At 42.4% G+C, this 6000-nt stretch overlaps 1 long non-coding RNA gene across 1 annotated transcript; it reads left to right on the forward strand.

Annotated features, from left to right (window-relative positions):
• The first annotated feature begins 1691 nt into the window (after positions 1 to 1691).
• On the forward strand, positions 1692 to 5542 carry LOC106885150. Its single transcript, XR_001411394.1, has 2 exons — positions 1692 to 4356; positions 4406 to 5542. It is a non-coding gene; the product is annotated as an uncharacterized LOC106885150 (long non-coding RNA).
• The last annotated feature ends 458 nt before the right edge of the window (positions 5543 to 6000 follow it).

Genomic DNA, 6000 nt, shown 5'->3' on the forward strand with positions numbered 1-6000 from the left:
AAGCTTTAGGAAGATAGTACTGGTTCATATGCAGGAAATCAGATTTACATAATTTTCCACTCGCTTTTATAGCCACCGTAGTTCAAATTATCTTTACGTTGGGGAAACTCTTTTAATACGATAAAATGAAATACCACCTCCGCTATGCTTCATCCTGCTCGCCTGGTTTTTGTAATAAATTAAATGTTGATTTGTCATAGTGACTTACCACGGAAAGTTCCTTTTTAACGAGAAGGGAAGAGCGTGCCCTGTCCTGCAGTTAGTCACGGTTATAAGTCACTAAACTAAGCTTTAAAATCAAGCTTCATCTTGTAATATTTTTTTTTTAATTACCTGAACCTTTCTTCACTGGGAGGGGGGGAAATGAATGATTTTTGGTTTTATCGCATACTCTGCGCCGGGTAAAATGTCATACGTTGCAAACGGACCTGGCAGCACACAGCCCAGGTGGCTGTCCAGAAAGGAAAGGGATGTTGATGTTTCAGCAAACAAGACTTGAAATTCAGGAGACTCTGTCCTTCAGAAGCAAACAAGATTTGGTGAAAACCACCGCTTTGCTGTATTTTCTTGGGCGATTGCTGTAGTCTCTCCTACCCCTCCCATCAGTAGTGAAATCCTTCTGTTGCTTTGTTATCGTTGTTCATCTTGGGGGGGGGTTTCCATGCAAGCCAGACCCTGGGTACTGGCCCCACCAAGCAAGGTCCTGCTCTCCTCCCTGGGTTCCCTCCCACCCACACCATGCAACTCTCTTGGACCCATGTCTGCCACCAAGGATGCTTCACTGCTCCTCTCCTCTGCCCCAAAGGGAAGCCCGTGAGGATGTGGTGAATTTTTCTTACTCCAAAGCCGTGCCTGCACCATTCCTTGGTGCCTCCCTGCCAGAGGTGGACCTGGCACTGGCAGCTCGCTCCTGGGCAAGGTGGTGGGACAAGCTTTGGGTTGGCCTCAGAGAAACTGTCTTCTGCGCCATTGGTACGTGGTGCATTGGGGGAGGTGACAGGTCCTTTCCCTTCCTCCTGCCCGTGGATTATTAAGACCAAAACCAGCAGTTTCTGCCCCGGTGGGTTCCCACACTGCAGTCAGGACAGCCCCCTCCCGACTCCCCCACGTGGATGTCTCCCCACTCATTTCTCAACACTGTTTTCTTGTATTTTAACTCTTTTTTGCGTGTACTTACTGTAATATTTACTTAGGGATTTGAGAAAGACTTTGTATGAAAGCAAGTAAATACAATTTCTTCAAAGAGGCTGAAAACAAATATGAATCTCTTCGGCAAAGCCAGACTGTCAAATTTGGGCTTCCAAAGTCAGGCAGAAAATGAGTTGTTTTCCAAGGGAGCTAAATATATTCACCTCTCATTGATTTCAGTGGAGATCCTAATGCTCAGTAACGTAAAAACAGATAAATTATTCAGGTGTTTAAACACATAGAGCTCATCTGATGTTAAGTATTTGCATGTTTAAATGCTTGCCTTAACAATGATTTTCCCCCTCGTTAAAACAAAAAGTACTATTCACTGAGCAGCGTAGCAGGGTTGGGCTGGCTACTTCTGCAGCTTTTTCTCCAGTTTTCAGAAGAATGTTTTTGCTGCCCCAGTAGTTATCTGTACAGAATTAATGAAAACTGAGGAATTTGGGGAGAATTTTTCACTTAACCCCTCCTTCTCCTTCTTCTTCTCTTTGCAGCTCCCAGTACAGCCCAGTACGGGATCACGGGCGACGCTGAAGTCCTCTTCTCCTGCTGGTACCTTGTGTTGACACTGTCCTCCCTCACCAGCATATTCTACCTGAAGAACATCATTCTGCACTAAGTGTAAAGACCCATAAAAGGCTTTTAAGGATTCTCTGAAAGTGCTGATGACTGGATCCAATCTGGTAGAGTTTGTTAAAAGCAGCGTGGGATATAATCAGCAGTGCTTACATGGGGATGATCGCCTTCTGTAGAATTGCTCATTATGTAAATACTTTAATTCTACTCCTTTTTTTTTTTTTTTTTTGATTAGCTGCATTACCTTGTGAAGCAGTACACATTGTCCTTTTTTAAGACGTGAAAGCTCTGAAATTACTTTTAGAGGATATTAATCGTGATTTCATGTTTGTAATCTACAAGTTTTCAAAAGCATTCAGTCATGGTCTGCTGAGTTTCAGACCGTAGTTTACAAAGAAAAGAAAAAAAAAAAGAATATTGCAGTAAAAATGTGCTTCTTTAAGGCTGCAATACAAATATTCAGTTCCCTTCTTAAATAGCATTCTATCCACATTTACACAGAAATATTTTTTCTTTTTTGATAAAAAAAAAATCAAATAATATTGCCTTCAAAATATTTCTTCAAAATATTACACATATCTAGATTTTCTTCTAGCATGATATTCAGGTTTCAAGAATGAGCCTTGTATTATAACTGCGTTGTGCAGTACTGCTTTCTGTTTTCTTTCCTTTCTCCTGCAAATTCAGCATGGGTGTGCCTTCATGAAACACTACTTTCCTCTTCCTCTCCAACAAATCCAGAATGTGTTTTGGGAAATGCTAAAGCATCCTTTTGAGCGCAAGGAATCTCTGGTTTGAGGAGAAAGGTGCTATTGGCTAAAAGGAAAAACCCCTCTCCCTCTTCCAGGGGGTCATGGAACTACTTCAGACTCAGCACTTTTAGGCAATCAGGCAAAAATAGCACCAACTCCTTTTTAGGTTTTCCATCCACCACCACTAACCAGTAGGCGATCTCTCTAAAAACTGGTTTTTCCCATTACAAAACAGAACGCAAAGTCTTTTGAGACACCTCTTGAATGTAGGAAGGTTTCCCTGAATCATTCTAAATGAAAATCCCTAAATGGCTGTAAATGTGAGACGCTGAACAGTCCCTGTTGCATCACTGGCAAAACCTATGTGAATTGGTATTTTTTCTTGCACTTAATTTTGTACTGGTTTGGCGTATTTAGCAATGATAAGGGATGCTTTTAAATATTAGATACCTGAAAATACATGAAGTATCAAGGAAAATTTTATATATATACATATATATATATATAAAATACTTATCTATATTAAAACAAGGTTGCTCCAATAACTGTACTGAAGCACGTGTTGCCGTCCATGATAGAACCATCTTTACTGACAGGACTTCACCCCCGATGCACTAACTCTGCACAGCTGAGTCCTGACACACCAGTTTCCTAGTACTGCATTTCACTCAGAGAAGGGTCAGGTTTCCAAAATAGCATCTAATGTCACTAACTAATTTTTAATTTTTTAAAAAAAAAAACCAACAGCCCCAGAGAACATTAACACGAAGCGTTGCTCACAGTTTACAGCTGAAATTAAAAACTATCAAAACTGCCATCTGCATAAATTGCTGGGACGTGACTATGGCCAACAGCCCTTGAAGGCAAGATCTCCAGGTGACCCCAAAAGATCTTGACTTGCTCACCAAAAAAACCCAGTTATTAATGACGAGAATAATAAAACCCCCATCGATGTTATTACCTCCCTAGTTTCTATATGAGCAGGCGACACGATTATTCTGCTACAACATTTTAGGTTTAGGAAAGGCAGCCCCCGAGTGTCGCTGGTTTCTGTAGATGCTTTCGTGTTGCTCGGGTGTAGAGAGAATACGAGGTGAATCTGGTGTAGTTATTGATAAACTCCGACGCAGGGTAGAAACGGAAATATCTGTCTCCAAAACAGGGCAATAAAAGGTCCCGGGTCCCTCTGTGTATGTTCAGCCACAGATTGTTCTATGCCCAATATTTGCAGCCCCGTGCTGAGCAGTGACTCTTTTCGGAAATGTGGTGTTTTTTTTTTTCAAACCTCGAATAACGTGACAAAAATTTGTTCTTTAAGGAAATAGTATGAACCCAAATCAAACGACACTCAACACAGTCCTGATCTCTCTTGTATTGCAGCTTTAAAGTGCTATATTTTAGAATCCGTTCGCTAGAAACAGTGGTGCTGCAGAAAGAATCGTGTCAGTACGGTTTTGGGAAGGAAGAAAGAAAGAAGGACACGCTTAGCCCAACTCACGTGCCTCATCTCCAGTAACACTGAGAGGTGGCTCTATCCTGTGGCTGGAAATTGCAGATTTCACTGATATATTTAATTTCGGTGATTCCTGATATCCAGATCCTAGTATTTCCAGCAACAGAACAGAATGAACAGCAGCTTCATGTAATATTTAAAAAAAAAAAGAGGTATTGACCTGTTTGCATTCGTACCAGGTCAAACCACTGGAGCACAGACAAGATGCTGAATTTCCACTTAAATTTGGGGGGGACAGAATTATAGTCAAGTCAAAAAAAAAAAGAAAAAAATGAAAAAAACAAACCCTGGGGAGGTTCCCGGGTGCCAATGGTGTTTCCATAGGTGGGATGGGTGCCGGGGAGGTTCCCAGGTACCAATGGTGTTTCCATAGGTGGGATGGGTGCGTGGTGTCAGTCAGAGATGGGTGTTCAGCTGTGGGGTGTAGGGGGGTGTGTGCCCAGATGTGTTGGGGGGTCTCCTCTCCCAGGGGCTGCTCGGGAGCCTCTACCCCCCGTCCCTCCCACAGCCAGAGTCAGGCCACCTCGGGCTTTTGCAGGATTGGAGCTGTAGGTGGTGTCCATCCAATAAAGAATCTTGGTTCTGGGTGAATCTGTTCCGTGCAGTAAACTGGTCATTGTACAGATTGGGGCTTCTTGGGGCGTTTCTTCCAAAAAAAAAAAAAAAAGGGAGGCTGCGAGTTGAAGGCGGCCACATTTTCCTAAATGTAGCCACCCTGTAATGCGTGGGGCACGTTGGCTGTAGGCAACTGTCTGAAGGTATGTTCCATGCTTCTTCAAAGCACTGACCCCCTACTGTTCATATCCGTCGGGCAAATATTATTATATTTATTCCCACCTTTCAAACGTGAAAAATAAATGGCTTAGCTCCAAGCAGTATAACTGAATATATTTATATTGAGGTTGTTGTCCCCCATTGGAACCCCCAAAGCCTGTGATGCCGTCAGGTCCTCCTTGTGCAATAACTCAGGTCTGCAATTACCGCTGCGCCGGTGTCGGACGCAGAACGATGATGCTCTAATTATACAGTTGCTGATCCTGATCACGCTAATACCCAATTAAAGGATGTCTCACAACTTCTTGAACAAATGCAGTTTCTCAAGGGTTTATAATTTGGCAGGAAACGCATCCTTCATAGCTAGACAGCTTTTTTTAAACTTTTCGATATATGTACTTTTTTTAGAAACTATGCTGTTTTTAAGACACGGGAGCGTTAAAAACCATCACCAGTAAAAGCTGCTTTTTTGCACATTTTCAGAGCTAGCGTTCTAGACAAACAATGGTAAATGTGATGCCTACCAAATCCTCCACTCGTCCACGTAACTGTGTTATAAAGAATGTGTAAACCAAAATATGTATTTACATGGATAAACTAATTGCCTTAAAGACTAAATATGCATTTACTTCTAAGATTGGATCAGACTCGTGCCCAGTCTGGAGGTAAATAATCCATATTTCACAGTCTGCCATGGAAGGTTTTGTTTCTTTGGAGAAAAAAAAAAAAAAAAAAAGAAAAAAAAAAGCAAGGAAAAACATTCCTTTTCTTTTAAAAGATTCGTAAATAATTTTAAAATTCTTGCATAAACTGACATATGTGAGGAAGTTTAGGAAAAGCATAAATTTCAGCCTGACACTTTAGCCCTGGTGATGGCTCATGGGGGTTGCGGGGGGGGGCTGGTCCCCCTTCCACGTCCCCTTCCATGTCCCTTCCAACCCCCCTGGGAGCCCCGGGCCAGGGCAGAGGCAGGTCCCTGGGTGCCCCCCGTCCCATGGGGCTGCAGGAAGAGGGGTCCCACAGCCCACCCCACAGCTGTCATCACGGAATTCTTTAAAACTAGAAAATAGTGGGGGGAAAAAAAGTCTTTTAAAAACCAGGAATTAAAAATTCTCCTTTCAGCGTTAATATTGAAAGTAGATAAATCAGCATTGACGTGGAGGGGAGGGATTTTCTTTCAATTTGACCGACTTT

Source organism: Calidris pugnax, unplaced genomic scaffold, assembly GCF_001431845.1.
Source record: "Calidris pugnax isolate Ruff unplaced genomic scaffold, ASM143184v1 scaffold29, whole genome shotgun sequence".
In the NCBI taxonomy this organism is placed as follows: Eukaryota; Metazoa; Chordata; class Aves; order Charadriiformes; family Scolopacidae; genus Calidris; species Calidris pugnax.